Source organism: Lampetra planeri, chromosome 1, assembly GCF_965212315.1.
Source record: "Lampetra planeri chromosome 1, kcLamPlan1.2.h2, whole genome shotgun sequence".
Taxonomy (NCBI): Eukaryota; Metazoa; Chordata; class Hyperoartia; order Petromyzontiformes; family Petromyzontidae; genus Lampetra; species Lampetra planeri.
The window spans coordinates 10,017,835-10,037,725 of record NC_136107.1 but is presented as its reverse complement, the minus strand read 5'-3'; the positions used below and the strand labels follow the sequence as shown (position 1 = coordinate 10,037,725).

The 19,891-nt window shown below is 47.8% G+C and overlaps 1 protein-coding gene and 1 long non-coding RNA gene across 3 annotated transcripts in view; one reads left to right on the top strand and one right to left on the bottom strand.

Annotated features, from left to right (window-relative positions):
* The window catches only part of LOC144717420 (semaphorin-5A-like), a 62,940-nt gene extending 45,293 nt beyond the window's left edge, over positions 1-17,647 (bottom strand). Inside the window, exon 1 of one of the 2 annotated variants that reach the window (XM_078592844.1) lies at positions 17,568-17,647. The gene's annotated coding sequence lies outside the window, so the exon portion shown is untranslated. Of the gene's footprint in view, positions 1-12,985; positions 13,161-17,567 lie in introns of those variants that run through there. The other variant, XM_078592843.1, reaches the window with a different exon arrangement.
* On the top strand, positions 1,147-2,936 carry LOC144719855 (uncharacterized). Its single transcript, XR_013585696.1, has 2 exons — positions 1,147-1,264; positions 2,351-2,936. It is a non-coding gene; the product is annotated as an uncharacterized LOC144719855 (long non-coding RNA).
* Positions 17,648-19,891: the final 2,244 nt, after the last annotated feature.

Here is a 19,891-nt window from a genome sequence, read left to right as displayed (position 1 = left end):
CCTCACCGCACGTCACTGCTGCACTCTGAATTCATAGCCAGTGAGACATGGTACGTATCTGTGGCAAGGAAAAAAAGGAGGGGGGAATACATGGATACTCGGGATAAAAGAAAAACCCTATAAACCTTTCAAAGATTTACTGATGTCATCTTCTTAGGTTTTTTCGGTAAAGTCACGTAGAAAGTAAAATAAAATAAAAACAAAAATCACGACGTTTCGGAGGCAACACAAGTCTCCGTCATCAGGTGGGACCGTCACAGCCAGATTAGCTGTATCAAGTGAGGCAATGATTCAAGATGTAATCCCTTAAAAGCGAGTTGAGGGGGGAGGGAGATTACATCTTGAATCATTGCCTCACTTGATACAGCTAATCTGGCTGTGACGGTCCCACCTGATGACGGAGACTTGTGTTGCCTCTGAAACGTCGCGATTTTTGTTTTTATTTTATTTTACTTTCTACGTGACTTTACCGAAAAAACCTAAGAAGATGATTCCTTGCAGTCACGAAAGCTTCAAATCTAGAATTTACTGATGTGTTTTGAAGTTGTGCGTACAATACAAGTTACCAAGCTGTTTAGACATTCACGTATTATATGTGCAAGTAAACACCCGCCCGTGTTTACTTTGAAATCCGGTAAAGGCTAAAACTTCCTATATTTACACCATTGGAACCTCCTTTGCCAGTAGCAAAATATGATAAAAAAAAATTTACGCTTTTATCTGGCAACAAAACTGACACCTTTTTTTTCTTAGAGTCTCACATAGTGTTGGACCAGATGACGCCAAAAGGCGCCTTTTGGCGTCATCTGGTCAAACACCAATGGAGATTAGGATCTAAGAAAAGCTGTCTCGGGTGTGGACTAATCAATTTCAAGGACAGTTCATACATGATCAGAGTTGTGTTTTTTGTTTGCATTCCGACCGCAGGTATTGTGGTCAATGCAAACATGACTCCTTGTAAAAAAAAGGTGTCAGTCTATTTAATTAAGTAGAACGTGTTGTCTATATTTACTTAAAGTTGCGCATTTTGATGTGACGTCACATTTCTCAAACACCCCCCCCCCTCGTCACACATCGTCATAAATGTCTGACCCCCCCACCCCCCTAGGTGCGTGACGTCATTTATGGACGGCCCCGAATAACAACTTGCAGCGCACTGGCTGTGGAGTCCTGGAAGCGATCCAAGGCACGAGAGAGAGGCCTGCAAGCCGCCCTCCCACAGATGGCCCCGCCGAGTGTGATGCAACAACAACAGCAGCAGCAGGTACGGGGGGGGGGAGTCACAACGCGTGCCTGATGAGGCAATTCACAATCGTCTGACACCGCATTAGCATCGCTTACAAAGGGAACCCTGGTGGCGTGATGCGGCAAAAACGTTTGCCACCGATGTCGAGCGAGGCCGCTAATTGACCTGGCGAGCAACGGGTGTTGTGTGGCTATGCGAGAGGGTTCGGACAGAGAGAGAGAGAGGGAGGGAGAGCCGTGACGCCTGGACGCCGTTTGGTTAAAGAAAGAAAAAAATGGGACTTTGGTGAAACGGCTACGGTCGGTTGGGACTCGGCCTCGCTTCTATTGACTTTCGCGTAAATAATCCACCCATTCGGTCTCGGTAAATATTGACCGACTCTAACCTCACCCCAGAGTGGTGTGTGTGGGGAGGGGGGGATAGAAGTCAAAAGTAGAAGTCAAAGACATGTTGGGTGGTGCTCGTTGATGCGAATCGACGAAGCGGCTGTAAATTCTTAGTAATTATTATTATAAGCAGCAGTTGAAACGAGAATGTTGAAACGTTCCCGAGACGAAACATATTCGTCCTGCGGCCCCGTGTTCACTGCCGTTTCTCCTTTGCGGAGACACCGTGGTGGTGTATAGGAATAGGAACCGTTCTGAGCAGTGGCAGTACACACGCTTGCTGTTTGGAGCACTGCCGGTAAGGTGTATACCGTTATATTCCTGTTTACGGCCACTTATTAGACGCCAAGAGAGGTTAGGCGCCGTCCATAAATGACGTCACGCGATTTTGGACGATTTTTTGACCCCCCCCCCCCTCGTCGCCACACGGCGTCACAAAAAGTCAGACCCCCCCCCTCAAATATGACGTTACAAAGCTCTGCCCCCCCCCCCCCCCCCAAAAAAAAAAAACATGCTTCAAATCGCTTTAAACTATTGTCATTGTAGTGCGTATTTGTGGTGCTGCACTCTGATGTTCTAGGGGAAAACATTTATTAAAAAGTCGATTTAATTAAGTAGAACGTGTTGTCTCTATTTTTTTAAAGTTGCGCATTTTTATGTGTTTCTCAACCCCCCCCCCTCGTCACACATCGTCACAAATGTCTGACCCCCCCCCCAGGTGCATGACGTAATTTATGGACGGCCCCTTACCTCACGTCGGGGTACATCACTACGTGGCAGGAGACCCCAGGAGCCCCCAGTCGGGCACTGCTAGCCTGTTCGACGAGCGACCATCCGCGCGCTCATCTTTCATCACGCTCGCGAAGGCACGCCGGGCACATCTGCTTTCAATAATCATCATATTATTATTTTCATCCGACTTCCCTCGGCCGATGGCAGTATTTTAGTTAACTAATCACACGGTTGCGGAGGACAGGGCACAGTGCTCGAGTCGGGCTCAAATGTTCGTGCTTTGCTAACATCAACACATCAGTGAGACTTCAGGTTCGTGCAGGTCCCAGCGGAGAGACGCCAGGACGGATTTGGAGCGACTCTCAAGCCAGCGCCTGTGAAATCCATCCTGGGACACACGCGAGGTTTGGTTTGGCAGCATCGTTCAACGAGAGGGCTTCACGTGAAAGAAAGCAGGCATGCACGCATTCGTGTGCTATAAACAGAACGCGCGCACGCGTACACGCACGCACTGTGAATGCCAGCACCTAAACCATAGAATGAGTGAATAAAGCACAACGCCATGCTCCCGATTATATGTATTAATCTTTTTTTTGTTATTCGGTGTATAAGTGTGCCTCAATTGAAGAACAAAATATTTCTATTTAAAGCTTTCGTGACTGCATGGATTCATCTTCTTGGTTCTTTCGGTAAAGTCATGTAGAAGGGAAATAATAAAATAATAAAAATAAAACATTATAAAATAAAAATTCTCACGACGTTTCGACCACAACACAAGCAGCCCATCATTTGGGACGCTGTCTTTCCGACAGCTCTGTTTCTTCACCTGAGGACGGCTGCTTGTGTTGTGGCCGAAACGTCATGATAATTTTTATTTTATTATGTTTTATTTTTATGAATTTATTATTTCCCTTCTACGTGACTTTACCGAAAAAACCAAGAAGAACAAAATATTTGTTTGCAAAAGTGAATTCATGATCCAGCTTTGTGTCATTCTGTGTGCACAGCGAAGTCTCTTTCAGCAACCCTTCTGCCGAAGCTTCATTGGACAAAGAGAGAGAATGCAAGCTCATGTATAATTAGGTGCAAGAGCGAGAAATAACTTGAGCTCTGGCTGTTGCAGGCAGGAAGTGCTGTTGGGCATGAACGAGGTGAGGGCTGTTGACGGTCCATCGAGTGAGAGCCACTGCACCACCTCACCACCACCTCACTTCACCACCTCACCACCACATCACCCTACCACCTCTCCGAATCACATCACCCTACCACCACCTCACCACCATATTACCACCACATCACCCTACCACCACCAGATCACCCTACCACTACCATCTCAACCACCATATCACCACCACCTCACCCTACTACCACCTCACCGAACAACCTCACCACCACCTCGCCACCACCCACACACGGTACCACCTCGGCACCACACAAACGTCACCAAACACCCTTCGCTGCTTTGGTTCATCACATTGCGACTCTTGTCAAACGCTTCCGTTTTTTGCTTTGCTGGATGTGGGGGAAGATTTGTGCGTTCTCCTGCGCCTCGCTGCCGGCCCGGCGAGTGACCGTGTGAGAAAAACGGAGCCGACAGGCGAGGAACAAGCAAGGAGGGGAGAAGCACTCCGGATTATCGTGGATCTGGCCACCCGGCCGCTTGTGAGGCGAGAGGAACGCTTTTGTGCGTCGCTCTCGCCGAGGGCGACTGCCGGACTTTTTGTTTTGAATGAAGCTATCACCCCCAGCAACCGTCAGGAGCTACAATGACCACCGCGTCCAAAACACCCCCCTCCTCCCCTACGCCACCAACCTCACCGCCTTCTCACAAACACACGAAACCCGCGCCCCCAAACGCCAACCTCGTAACCACCCCCAAACACCTTCCCCTTGCCAGGCTTCCCACCGTGGCAAAGAAAAAACAACCAACAACACCCACACACAGACGATGCCTCCCGTGACAGCATCCGTTGCAGGCAGCCCAAGGACGTCGCACAAAAGAGCAACAGCGGGACAAAAGAGACGCCCCACCACCACCACCACCACCCTCTGCACCCCCCCCCCCAATCACTCACGGTCCGCTTGGATGCCAGAGCTGAAGAACCTCCTCGCTCGGGCAGCCTGCGTGAGCGCCATGTGTATGCAGCTTGTGGTTGCGGGCGGAGAGGGAGGGACGTGGAAAAGTAGGGAGGGTGAGAGAAGACCAGAGATGTGGGCCGCTCTTGTCCGTGCTTCCACAGAGTCTGGCTGGCAGTCTCTGTACCCAGGGTGACTGCGATGCTACCAACCATGTGCGAGGCAGCGGTGGTTTTGGCTGCAGCGACGCGCAGCCGTGGCAAGATCGGCCACGTGTGCGTGTGTGGGTACACGCATCAAGAGAGGTCGATAAAGCACACGGGCGATGTGCAGAGTTATGGGATTTTCATGTGTTGCTCGCGCTGCGTGGAGCTTTGACCCACTGGGGGTGGGGTGGGGGTTAAAGGGAAAGAAAGCGCCTGATGCTGATGAACTCTGACCTGTCCACACGCCAACACAACACGTGTGCACCGGCCGCCACACTCACAAACGCGCGCACACACGCGCGCTAGCGCTCCCATGCATCATGCTACTCACACGAGTCTCATTCATCTCCGTTGCTTGGCGTTCAGCTTACACTGCGGTAAAAGAGCGCAATATTTTAAAAGAAAAAAAAAGATTTCACTCGGCAGCACTGAGTTATGGACTAGTGAAAATAACAATAATAGGACGGGAAAAAAAAACTAGGGCAAAGGTTTTGAATCCATTGCACGTTGTGACCCAATTTTTCCCACCACAGGTAAAAGTGGGACGGACACCGCCTCCAGCTACGTCGACGGCGAGCGTCTCTCAATTATTGACACCGGAAAGCAGGAAACAGTCTCCGCTCTTCACGCACCGAGCACGACTCGAGTGGGCGTTGGACATTTGGGGAAATTAAATGGGAGACATATTACAGCTCGCATTGTAAGGCAATGGGGGTGCGATTATGTGCAGTAAATTACTTTCATAATAACGCTACAAGCCTCGCTAATTGGATATAGTGCTCTACCCACCACATCAATACCCCAGGAAATGATGAGAGATTTCCACTCTTGGGGAGGGGGGGGGGTGCGGGAGCCAGCCATAGCATCGGGCTTAATTCCAAATGTGTCCAACCTTTCTTTGCACTGAACATCTCCACTGCCAAGCATGCAAATTTGTCCGTGCATAGCCGCCTTTGGTCAAATCATTCCAAATGCACCCCAATCTCACTTTGGATCTCGAAGCATATCGGGGGTTGAGCCGATCTCGTATTTTAACGGGAGATCGCGAGGCCTCGTGAGGTGTTGCAGACATGGGACTGCAAGGTGGCCAGATGATTGCAGTGCCGAGTATTGCGCATACATATTCTCTGGATACTCAGTTTCACCCAACGTATGAATGGAATGAGCCTCATGTCCCATGGCTGTATCTTCCTGAAAAGGAGACCCGAGACGTTTGTTTTACAGGAACAATAATCTGAGGGTGCAACTACCGGTGCAAAGCAATGCGTAGTGGTGGGCATGGTGGCGCCATGCACCCAGTGGAGATCCGAGGAGATCCACTTCACTAAAACCCACATTGCCCAGCATGGTGAAGTATGGTGAAACAAGCCCCGTGGCTGAAAAAACGAGGGAAGGTCTTCATCCAGGATTGTAAATTGTGATTCGTATAAATAATGAGGTCGCAGCCAATGTTGAATAGATCTCTGTGAGAATGAGTGCAAATTGCTTCAGTCACACCACAAAATAGGGGCAACGAGCCGGATGTCAACTCTGCACAGCAGCCCCGAGCACCAGCAGCGATCACGTGAAGGATTCACAACGGAACCCATGGAGGGCGTCAAACACTGGCTTTAATCTACAGTATGTTAATTGGCACCCACGACGCGCGAAAACATTTTATGCACGGCGAGTGAAAGGGCTGCGGCTATGGGTGGCTCACGCGTTCGTTCGAAAGTGAAGCACTTGTAAATAAATGACCACGGGCAGAAGTAATCTGTCACAAGCACAAAGGGGCACGGCTGACAACCACAGCAACGTTTTCTCGCTCCCACTCAAAAGTGGCTACGTTTGACGTAAGATAATGTTATACATGGCGGTTTACGACACTTTGCCATGACCGTAAACAAACACAAACGTATGCCTACGTACATTTTACAGGCTACGATGAGATAACATTTGGGTGGGAAGGGGCTTTTGCTGTGGTGTGCTTAAATTTTAATCCCCCAAAAACAACAATGGGATATAACGTTAGAGATGCAACTGCATCCTTTGCAAATATATTCTCAAAACATATTTGGTGCAGGCAAAATGTCCGGATAAAGTATAACAGAAAACAATACATCTATTGCTTACCATCGTGTAGTAGTGACTGCTCACGAGAATCGTTAATTCATGAACTATTTTCTATTTTACCCGCTGAGGTCCACTGAGCTACGTAGCTCTTTTCCAGAAGCGACCTGGCCACAAATGATAGCTCAACGAAGCGACTTATCACGTGGAAATTTACAGCAGTCAAAAATTCTAAACGCACGATTCTAAATGTGGAGGGAGTAAAAATCGGATGAGCCGGAGAAAAATCCACGCGACCACGGGGAGAGAGAGACGTGCAAACTGCAAATATACAGCAGCAGGCGTCAGGGTCGGGATCGAACCCACGGTCTCCTGCATACCAGGCGAGGGAGTTAACATCTCCTAGCCACCGGGTCGCCCCATCGTCCCTTGCAACTCCCCTGATCACGCCACCCCCATCCAGTATCCCGCCCCCACCTCCATCTCCCTCCCCCATGCTAACCCCCCAGCCTCCCATCTCACCCACCTCATCCCCCCCCACCCCAGCAGGCATCCACAATAAGGGCACTTGATCTCCCGCAGCTACAAGCGTCAGAGCAGCCATTCACACACTTGCGGCTCGCGGCCAAAGGTGGACACTTTGCAAGGCTCGCCACGCAGCGCGAGGCAGAACAATGACTCTGTACACTGGCTCAACATGTCATTGTTCGCGTTTGAATGATTCACTACCATCCCCCGCCCCCCTTCTTCATAGCACACAGAACCGGTTCAGATATCACTCGACATTACCATGTGTGCTATGAAGAAGGGCAATTGTCTTAAACGTCGCCGATAAAATTTTCCTTTTTTTAGGCAGAAATACACCCCGGCGATTCAATGACGTCAAGTGTCTGGGCCCATATTCGATTCAAAGAGTCGATTTTTTTTTACATTGGTAGCGCCTCGAGTGTCTGCCGGGTTAACGTGATGCCCATTACTGTACCCACAACCTATCGATAAGTATCGATCCTCAGATGCTCGGTTCCATGTACGTATTATGACGCAGGGAGAAAAAACGGTCAAGAAGTATTTATCCAGCAGTGGATTGGACAAAGGGGCCGTAAATGATTTTGTGAATAAGTCGTTTCATTCTCTGGGCTTGTGCCATCACTGCCAGCGCAGTTTCACCAAATACAGTCATTCTATCAAATTAACGGAGTGCCCGTCTAGCCCGCACCTCCGATTAGCACGGTTGGATACGTACGGTGCGAAAGAAGTTCACCAGACATGCATTTAGAATATGTTTCACTCATGAACCAAGTGCCACACTCGTGTGGGCGGCCTGGGGCAAACAGCCTCGATGTGTAGCTAGCAGATAAAAGCTGTTCTTTTATTGGGTTGCATCTTCAAGCAGGACGTATAATGTCATTCCAAAGCTGTTCGGAGCTAGGCTCCGGAAAAATATCCACTTGGAATTTAGTGGGGGTCGGAGGATATTCCACGATAAATTAACTCATGTTATACTTGGTTCGCGTCGCAGATTATATCTTTAGCAATCTTGTCACTGCTTTTTGTTGCTCGTCACAGCAGTTGCAAATGGATTCTTAAAATGTATTTATAACATAATTATGTTAATGCTGAGTGTCTGCTGCTGCTGTGTCCTGTACAGCGCTTTGAGATTTCTGATGAAAAGCGCTATACAAATGGATTTTTTTTTATTGTGTCCTGGAATATGAAAGCTATAAATTCGATGCAAGCATATGGCTACAATTCTCTCGGGTTGGTTATACTGTAACACATTTATGTTTTATTTTCTTGTTCCTGGGTAGTGTTATTTTCAAATTGCTTATGCCTCAAAAGTACAGAAAATGGCTATTATTCCACACAAACTTTGCTTTTGTGACCAGGACAGTGATATTTAGAAATGTACCTATTTTCAATGAGAAAACGTGGTGTTCATTTGTGTCATTCCTTCACGTAAAGACCTGGTCACAAAAGCAAGGTTTGTGGGGAGTAATAGCCATTTTATATACTTATGAGGCGTAAGCAATTAGAAAATTACACTTACTACCCAGGAACAAAAGTCGTGTTACATCGTGTTACTGCAGCGCGCCCCCTGTTGCCAAGTGTAGGTTGAATGCCGATTGCCATTGGCTGTGGATGGTCAACATTGCTATCCTGGATTTAAGATTAATGTCATGCATTTATTAGTCCAGGTGTCGGAGAATCGTTACCTGTGAGCCAGCGTAATGTATGAAACAAGCAAGCGCTTGTGTTTCATTATCTCCATGTTCAAGGCCGTGTTGTGTGCATGGGAGCAGGGTGTATGCCCAATGATCCACATCATTCCCCACACTTAACAACCACACGGCATTGCATTAAAGACACGCATACACACACGTTCCCCTGGCATATTTAAATAAATTATTGATCATTTACAGCAACTTTGTCATTCGGCTGTCGTCAAAACAACCCGCACCGGTTATGGGAATTGGTTTTATAATATTTCACCACGCAGGTCAATGGGGGCCACTAAAGTTTAGTCCCAGAACCAGTTCAGATATCACTCAACAATGATGCTAACCACTGCGCCACCGCTCCCCACCAAATATTATTTGACAACTCCAGTTATCAACGGGGATAATTGTATCTAGATTTGAAGCTTTCGTGACTGCAAGGATTCATACTCTTAGGTTTTTTCGGTAAAGTCACGTAGGTAAAAAAATAAATAAGTGTTGACATCCCCAGCGTTTAACAGTATTGCCTTTTTTGTATTTGGATTGTCAGCCAACACCGGTTACAACCCCAAGTCGAGGTACACCGATTGTTCTCTTTTAGCCCCCCCCCCAACACGTTCCATTCACTGGCTACCACATTCAGATACGCCCCTCCCCCCCCTCCACCCTTAACTTGTATTTAAGAGCTTGTCTCTTGGAATTTTGCCTCACTTGATACAGTAAATCTAGCTGTGACGGTCCCACCTGATGACGGAGACTTGTGTTGCCTGCGAAACGTCGTGATTTATTATTTTATTTCCATTATTATTTCTATTATTTTATTATTATTTATTTTTTACCTACGTGACTTTACCGAAACAACCTAAGAGTATAATTGTATCTCTTCCATATACAGTAGATGGTGGCATCGAATGCTTTCGTCGAGTGTGCGGCACCGTCGCTTAATCCGCTGCACGCTGTGGCGACGAGAGCAGCCTCGAGTGGCTGAACAGCAAATCTCACGAACCCATTACATACAGCGTATACGAATCTAAAACACGCTGATTCTCACACAATGATTTGCATGAGTTCATGCACGCACGTTACGTGAGCGTAAACAATCGATATCCGTCTCTTATTAACCGACGCGTAATGCATCGTCAGGATCCCGATGTCCTAAACTATTGTGTTTGAATTCAGCCAGGTAAGTCGCACTGAGCTACATAAAAACAAAATTCAGAAGCGACCTGCCCACAAATAACAGCTCAACGAAGTGGCTGGTCGTGTGGAAATGTACAGCGGGTCAAATACTCGAAATGCGTGTCGTTGATTCTAAATGTGGAGGGGGGAAAGCGGAGGACACGGAGAAAAATCCACGCGGCCACGAGAAGAACATGCAAACTCCGAATGCGTCGTGGTCAGGATCGAACCCACGACCTTCTGCGTACCGGGCGAGCTAGTTAACATCTCCTAGCCACCGTGGGCCAATGGAGCCGCTTCTCTCCCTTCCCTCCTTCCCCATTGTCAGTTCCCGCGTCGCGGCTCTGCGGGCCACTGCGTGTAGAATGTTTACAGTCTTTCTAGATTTGAAGCTTTCGTGACTGCAAGGATTCATATTCTTAGGTTTTTTCGGTAAAGTCACGTAGGTAAGATCCTGCAATCTATCATTTACTTGATACAGCTGTCGTGGCTGTGACGGTTCCACCTGAAGACGGAAGCTTGTGTTGCCTCCGAAACGTCGTGATATTTATTTTATTTTACTTTTATTAATTTTAATGTTTTACCTACGTGACTTTACCGAAAAGTTTACAGTCTTCTCTGCCCTGCCTCTCTCTAGAGCCACGATCCTCCTCCTCCTCTTCGCATGGAGCCGAGGCGACGTCACCTCGAAGCTCTTCCTGCGCGCGCCGTTCATGTAAATACTCGTGCCTCATACGTCTTTTTATTCCCAAATGCCGAATTAGTATCAATCAATCAAGTCTTTATTTCTACAGCACTATTTCGTGCAAATGATGCAATTCAAAGTGCTGTACAGATTTTAAAAAAACATTGTTAAAATATTTAATCGCAAGAACAATAAAAGCTATTTCCATACGAAACAAAATCGCATCGTAATGAATTGCTATCGAAGGCATATATAAAATAAAAATAACAGCCGTAGCGAGAGGTGTGTATGATGGATGTTGTTCTGCCGGGCGCGGAAACATTTGCAGGGTCGCCGACACGGACAGACCCGACGTGGAATACTCCTCGTTGTCTTTCTCGCACGTAGTGCCCTTCATGGTGGATTCTGTGTTATTCGGACTTTTCAGCATGCGACATTATGTTGTTTTGTTGTGCACCCACACAACAGGCTTACTTCGTACTCATCGTCAGCCATTATTAATCCACTGCTAGATGACGGCCTTTTCCAGGAGGAGGGGATGCAATTCTTTCATCTGCTAAAACTGATCACTGTAAAAACGCAGTTACCTTCCCGGGGTTAATAACGCAATGTTCATAAATCAGAGTGATCCGCGAAATAAGATGCGACTTTCATTGCTGATAGGCAACATTCATGTTATGCATGGTATTTTCACAGAGCTGTCGATGGGGTTTAAAGAGGATATAGTATTAGCTGTGAAGTTATTGATTTTATTAAGCTGACGCTTCATTGATTTTTTTTTTACAAAATACAGGCTGCTCTGGCAGTTCAGGAGATGCACAATTATTTGACGTTGGGGAAGCCAGTAGACCACATAGAGGAATCGTGTATATTGTTTTCACCTGTACTGCTTGGGCTCGAAATCAGCTGCTCATCGTCCGTGGTCTATCCACTACTGGACGAATTCCCTTCCCACGTTGCCGCGTTCACCTTACGATCCTACAATGCCAAAATCTATCTCGCTCCTGCGCATCTGATGTTCTCGCATTCGGCTGCCACTCTGTTACCAGTCTTTACCATTTGGTCATCATCCGTTCCAACACCGTGCCTTGCCCGAGCCCGACTACTTTTCTTAACAGCCAACATGTATCTAATGTTGTTCTCCTGATAAATGTGTTCCCATTTGTGTCAGCATAATTCCCCGCGTGCGTGTCTACAGAGAGTATACAATGAATGGCAATGATAGTGATGACAAAGACGATTACGCATCGCGAATATATCTATGCGTTTAAACAGCCATCAACATGCATAACACATCTGGGAGCAACCACGACTCTCTACAGATCATTGCCTCGCTCAACCTTTCCCGTTATCGACTGTTAACACAAGGGCTGTTAGCGAGCGCATATTACGGTTTGGAGAGAGGCAGGTTCCACGCCCGGCCGCCTTTATCTCCCGAACGCTACTATTCAGAGACGGCGCAAAGTACTCATTTGAGACCGAGTCGACCTCGGCGAGTCACAGGAGCAGTTCAGAGGTCACTCACCAGCGACGATCTTTCACCTTTCACCACGAAGATAAAGATGCCCCGTATAGCCTTTAAGAGACTGTTGGGGCAAGTGCTTTTCGCGAGCACCTATAAAGGTCGGCACGGCACACGAGGGAGTGGGTGGCCAACAGCACGCCCGGCCGCCTTTGTCTCCCCAGTGGTGATGTTTACACACCACACCAGGTACTCGTTTGAGGCGGGGATCAAACGGGTCGCCGGGTTTCGTAGCGCCGCTCGCTGACCGCTACACGACACACACATGTACACCCACGCACATATCTCGCGCTCGTCCACACCACGCAAGCGCGTGTGGTTTAATGTGGCTCGCGTGAAACCAAAACCCTCCACGTAGTTCCTTTTGGCGACGGTCGACATCGAATAACCGCACTCAAGCGCGGATAACAGGATGAGTGAGTGAGCACACAGCGTGAGGACCATGCAGGTCCTCACTCTGGCTCCAGTCCAGAGAGATTGACCCCACCAAAACTATCACCACCACCACTACCCACTCTCACCATCACTCTCGGGCAATGGCAATGAAGTAAGCGGAGCAGGGTACGAAAACTCAAGACGAAAACCCAGAGAGAGTAGAGGCCGAGGAGGGCGGAGCAGAAATCAGGGGGTGGACATCAGGATGAGCTGAGTAGAGGAGGAGGAATCTGTGCAGAGCCGCGATTCCCACCTGGATTAGAGGCACCGCATCCCCACTTGGCTCCCGCGTGGCTCAGCGGGCTGCACAATTCCGCAGGGCTGGAGGGGAGACTGAACGCCGCGCTCTGCCCTCTCCGTCTCTCAAGTCAGCAGCGAGTGGCATCACAGCCGAGCACAACTCCGCTCCAACACAGACCCGAGCCTCCCCCACGCCCTCATCATCCTCCCTCCTCCTCCTCCCTCCTCGGTCGCCGCCACCACCAAAAGGGGCCGCCCCTCCTACTACAGCTCCACCCACTCATCCACAGCACAAACACAAACCCCACAGCACACACCACCCCCATCTCCCCCTCTACAGGGGCCGTCCATAAATGACGTCACGCGATTTTGGACGATTTTTGACCCCCCCCCCCCTGTCGTTACACGGCGTCACAAAAAGTCAGACCCCCCCTCTTTAAATATGACGTCACAAAGCTCTGCCCACCCCCCAAAAAAAATAAAACATGCTTCATATCGCTTTAAACTATTGTCACTGTAGTGCGTATTTAATGTGGCGCTGCACTTTGATGTTGTAGGAGAAAACATTTATTAAAACGTCTATTTAATTAAGTAGAACGTGTTGTCTATCTTAATTTTAGAACTTTCGTGACTGCAGGAATTATTATTTGGTTCTTTCGGTTAAGTCACGTCTAAAGATAAAATAATAAATTAAATTAAATAATAGAATACGACGTTTCGATTGCAACACAAGCAATCATCATCAGGTATAATTAAATAGCGACATAAAATCTAACCAGAAAACTATAGAGAGACATATTAGCAGACAGATATCACCAAGATACATAGCGAGAGCAACACAGGTTACCTGTGAGAGCAACACAGGTTACCTGTGAGAGCAACACAGGTTACCTGTGTGTATCTGTCTGCTAATATGTCTGTCTATAGTTTTCTGGTTAGATTGTATGTCGCTATTTCATTATACCTGATGATTGCTTGTGTTGCAATCGAAACGTCGTATTCTATTATTTAATTTAATTTATTATTTTATCTTTAGACGTGTTGTCTATATTTATTTAAAGTTGCGCCTTTTTATGTGACGTCACATTTCTCAAACCCCCCCCCCCCATCGTCACACATCGTCACAAATGTCTGACCCCCCCCCCACAGGTGCGTGACGTCATTTATGTACGGCCCCACAACACAGCACACACGCGGCACACACGCATCTCCCCTCTGCAACACAGCACAGTAACTCCCCCCCCCCACCTACCTGCCCTGTCGACTACTCACCTAACAGCTCACCCAACACACCCCTCGCCAAGCCCCCACTCCAACCCACACACAGACCGACGACGAGAAGCGCTCCTCCCACTGCCCCCTACCGCAGACCACAGCCCCAGGTATCCGCTACTCACTCGCACGTTGCCTCTGGAACCTGTCTCCCCCGTGTACGGCAGACACACACCCACCCTCGCCGCGGGGCACCACACGTTCCCTCGCACATCGCACACAAGAGAAAGACAAAGATCCCCCGTATAGCATTAAAAGACTGTTGGGGCAAGTGCTTTTAGCGAGCACCTATAAAGGTAGGCACGGCGCACGAGGGAGTGGGTGGCCAACGCCACGCCCGGCCGCCTTTATACCCCAAGTGACGATGTTTACACGCCTCACCCGGCACTCATTTGAGGCTGAGTCGACCTAGGAGAGGCCCATGGCCGGTTCAGATAATCGTCACTGGGTGTTGGCCGTGAGCGGGAATCGAACTCGGGTCGCCGGGTTCGGAGCGCAGCCGGGAAACCATTTCTCTGCTGCTCCCCAAACACGCGTGGCACACACACGGACATCCCTCCTCCATGAGCACACGCCCTGCAATCTGATGTGAAGCTTGCACGCCACGGGGGGAGAAGGGAGGAGGACACGGTGCGAGAGAGGGAACACGGGAACGTGAGGAAGGGGATTTGGGGTAGATTAAAGTTGACGGGGTCGTGGGCAGAGGTGAACCCAGGCTGGCCCAGGTAGACCAGTCTGTTGAAAATAGACAACAGCTCCACGCATAGGTGAGCGCGCCGTAGGAACGTATGACCAAATATAAGCGTACAGTGCTTGTATTATTTGTGTGCAGGGACAGAAGCATGAGACGTTTTCTGCGTGTTTATTGTGGCATTCAGCGCTTGGAGACTCATACAGGTCTGTACAGCTCAGAGGTCGCAACCGGGTACCCGATACCCGTACCCTACCCGACACCCGGCTACCCGTACCCGGCCAGGTACGGGTACGGGTAGGCCGTGAGTCACTGGTGAGTAACCGTGTGTCACTCATTTCGGGTAGGGTACGGGTACGGGTAAGGAATCAAAACCCGTTTGCGACCTCTGGTACAGCTCCTGAACCCCCGTAGACTGCGACGAGATGGCAGGACAGCAATTGGATTCGTGAACCCATCTGTGTGAAAGGCTTGGGGCGGCAGGGGTTGAGTCTCCATCCAGCAGTGGATGATTCACGGCTAATGATGAACAGTGTTGTTCTCTAGTATTCTTAGTGTGTTTCCTCCGAGGAATCCAGTTTCATCTCGTATTAAGCTAAAACATTTCTTATTTATTTCTACGAAGTTTGGGCAAACATCCCAGTGCAGGACCCTCCTGAAAAAAGAGCCATATTCGGCGAGGCTGTTCTCTCATAAATAAATGGCATTGACATTACAGTATGATTATAGATTTTTAGTTTTCGTATTAGTATCTCCCCCCCCCTACTCCACCCCCCGCCCCCTGCATCTCTCCTCCCTGGCTCCCCCCCCCTCTTACCTTATATACTCGCTTGTCACAAGTAGCTCTCTTTGCCCACTACAGCAATTTGTTTCTTGCTGTGGTTGTCCCACCTGATGACGGACGCTTGTGTTGCTTCCGAAACGTCGTGATTTACATTTTTTTTCCACCTACGTGACTTTACCGAAAGAACCAGAGAGTATAGTATTATTATTATACATAACGTGCCGTCCTGCATGTTGAGATTACGGAACGCTGTAGAACCAGGCCAACGCGCTGTGCTCTCTGTCGCCATGACAAGACCTCCCCAAGCAATCAGCCGCCACTGTTTCAAGCCGCCGTATCTCGAGGTAGCAATTTGCCTCGCCATGGTACCGCCACTCGAGCTGCGTGCTCATCAGGGCCTCTTGTGAGGCGCAACACCGGGAGAGACGTTCACAATGGCCATCGACAACAACAATCACGGAACATCAATTAATGACACAACAATCGCGCATAAAGCCTCTGTCCAATCGTCAGTGAACGTGTATAGATCCCAATCATGCAGGCACTGCGGTAGCAGCTGCTACAAATATATTTCGAGGGATTATAATTGTACGGATGTTAAAATGTGTACATGTCGCTATTCTTTTTTGCAAATAAACATTACCGTATTTTCCCGCATATAGCCTGCAGACGCATATACCCCACAAAATAGCGTTTTGTAGAAAACAAATTTCAGATAGCCCACACCTCTATATTCCCCGCATGCATTCATATCTTTAACGTCGTTACCGCAGCTTAATTCCATCATATTAATATGAGGTTTACATTTGTAATACATTCCACGATCAATTGTTAACATTACAATCATAACGTGCACAAATAAAACAAACAAACCAGAAACGAGTGAACTTAAAACAGTAAATAAGTAACAAAAGTAAATATCCAATAAATAAGTAACACATAACTGGTAGATAAGTAAATACAGTTTTAGCACTATGAGACCTCCTTTACCAGTGGCAAAATATAGTAATAGGTTTTTACCCTTTCAACTGGTACAAAGGTGTCAGTTTTTGTACCAGTTGAAAGGGTAAAAACCTATTACTATACAGTTTTAGCATTGGTAGATTGCGCACTGTGCAGACAATAGTGGTACTTCGGTAACTCCGCTGCCTCTCCCCCCAGCTCTCCCGTCGCCGTAAACAAAGTGCGCCCACTTCAAACATTGTCGTTCCATTGTACAAACAATTCGAATAATTTAAAACGTGATAACATGTGTATCTCGGATTCCCTGTGCGCTGCGTTGCACCGCTAGTCGAATAGATAACCTTGCGTTCAATAAACCCTCGGAGCCAGGATGAACGTCCAACTCCAATCGTCATTTATTGATTGTAACAAGGTAACACTGGTGAGAAAACACAGATACAGCATCTGTTATAATCCGGAAACACCCACACAATGAACACCACAGCATCAGATCATTGTCTTAGATAACAATAGATCCTGGAAGGACCAGGCCCCCACATTACCACTGAACAGCTAGACAAGAGCACAAGCCAGTGCGTTGCATACAGGCACATCGTGTATTCATCCCACTGCACCCCAAATGTACAGCATTACACATAACACTAAACGGTGGATGAGATACTTCGTCATCTTTACTCTCAGGATCGCAACATAGGCACAAGTCTGACTCGACCTACTAAATCACAAGTAACATCCACAATAAGGAAAGTCGCAGGCTTCGTTACTAACTAGGCCTCGTATTTACTACAACAACTTAACGGCACCATAAAGGCATTTACATCACTATAACGGTCATTCCAACATTACAACAGCATTGCCAATATTATAGGAATATAAACAACTTACAGACAATGCTTCTTAAGCTCCCACAATGGACAAGTGCGGCTGTGGTCTCACTGAGATGCGATGCGTGCCGCCATCTTGACTTATCTGTGTAATGGTCGACGCCCGCTTGGTACAGTGGAAATCTAAAATCGTCACTTCCTGGTCACGTGACCAAAATTAGCATAAAAAAACAGGAACTTCCTGTGAACGCACGCTCCACATCTGCCGTGAGGCAAGACAATGTGCAATTTTAGCGTGAGTAGTTTATTCAGCAGTGCTTTAGTCAAAGGTAAGTGTTGCATAGTGGATAGTCCTACCATGAAAACATTTTACGAGTTATGACATGTCACACGTGTAAAATATTTTTGGGATAGCCCGCACCTCCATATACCCCGCAGGGTCTTGTTTTGTTTGTAAGAAGTGGTATACCCCGCGGGTTATATGCGGGAAAATATGGTACTTGCAACCTTCCGTGTGGTGTAAATATATATTTAAGTGCCGTCTGCATGCTGTGTTTGGCTTACATTGGGTTTGTAGACTGAATATTACGCGTCGATCGCTGAAAAGTGCTCATCTCCATTGGTGGTGCTAGGCTAATGATGTCATGTCCATTCACCTGGCAGGGACAATTTTCTCTTGACCTCCAACCGTTGTGGATACTCGCACCACGCCAAGGCGACAATTTGTGAGGACAGTCAGTCACCGACTCTTCATCACGTATTGTATACTAATATGAGCCAAGAATGTGTGTGTGTCCCGCACGTGACGCTACTCCATATGAGGCCCACCCCACCCCCTCATTAATATTCATGAGTGGGTGGATTTTTACACTAACGCAGAGGAAGGTCGAGCTGAATTTAATTACTTATTATGCAAAGTCACTCCAAATATGACGTTTCTTTACTGTCTTGCCTCACAGCAGATGTGGAGCGTACGTTGACAGGAAGTTCCTGTTTTTTTATGCTAATTTTGGTCACGTGACCAGGAAGTGACGATTTTCAGTGAACCACGCGGGCTTCTGCCATCTTACTGATAATTCAAGATGGCGGCACGCATCGCATCTCAGTGAGACCACAGCCGCACTTGTCTATTGTGGGAGCTTAAGAAACATTGTCTGTAAGTTGTTTATATTCCTATAATATTGGCAATGCTGTTGTAATGTTGGAATGACCATTATAGTGATGTAAATGCCTTTATGGTGCCGTTAAGTTGTTGTAGTAAATACGAGGCCTAGTTAGTAACGAAACCTGCGACTTTCCTTATTGTGGATGTTACTTGTGATTTAGTAGGTCGAGTCAGACTTGTGCCTATGTTGCGATCCTGAGAGTAAAAATGATGAAGCATCTCATCCACAGTTTAGTGTTATGTGTAATGCTGTACATTTGGGGTGCAGTGGGATGAATACACGATGTGCCTGTATGCAACGCACTGGCTTGTGCTCTTGTCTAGCTGTTCAGTGGTAATGTAGGGGCCTGGTCCGTCCAGGATCTATTGTTATCTAAGACAATGTTCTGATGCTGTGGTGTTCATTGTGGTGGTGTTTCCGGATTATAACAGATGCTGTATCTGTGTTTTCTCACCAGTTTTACCTTGTTACAATCAATAAATGACGATTGGAGTTGGACGTTCATCCTGGCTCTGAGGGTTTATTGAACGCAAGGTTATCTACTCAACTAGCGGTGCAACGCAGCGCACAGCGAGGCCGAGATAGGAAAAAGACAGTCTTCTTGAAGCTCCCAACCGGTGCTGCAGCCAGCCCTGCAGCGAGTAAAAAGACATTCTTCTTGGAGCTCCCAACCAGCTCCTCAAGCAAAAGAGCTCTCAAGCAGTCAGCCTGCAGCAAGCAACCAGCTCTGCAACGAGTCTACATTAAAATCGTGTTGCAAGCATCGCAGCATGGACAGCCACAGTTCAGCAGGGAGAGATGCTGAAGAAGATGATTTAAGCTATCCAGGACCTCCCATCCTGCCTCAAGAGGACCAAGGGAGTTCAAGGCCCCAAAGAGAGGTCAGGCTGACACAGCGGGCCTTGGAAAGCTATGATGCTGAGAAACAAGACCTTGATGCCAGGATACAACGGGCATGGGACCGGGATGAAGCAGATTTATCTGAGGCTTCAAAGGCCTCAGACACAGTGGCCTCAATTCAGCGGGCCATCCATCGAGTGAAGGTGAGCAGCTCAAGCTACAAGCTCCTGGCAAATAAATACATCTCCCTCCTGATGAAGGTGAAAACAGATGAGGGCATTGAGGGAGTGCGCACTCAAGAACACTTCCTCGAACTGCTCGATGATAATGTGCAGGCCGTGATACAATATGCAATGGACCGTGTGGAGGGCTTAAGAGA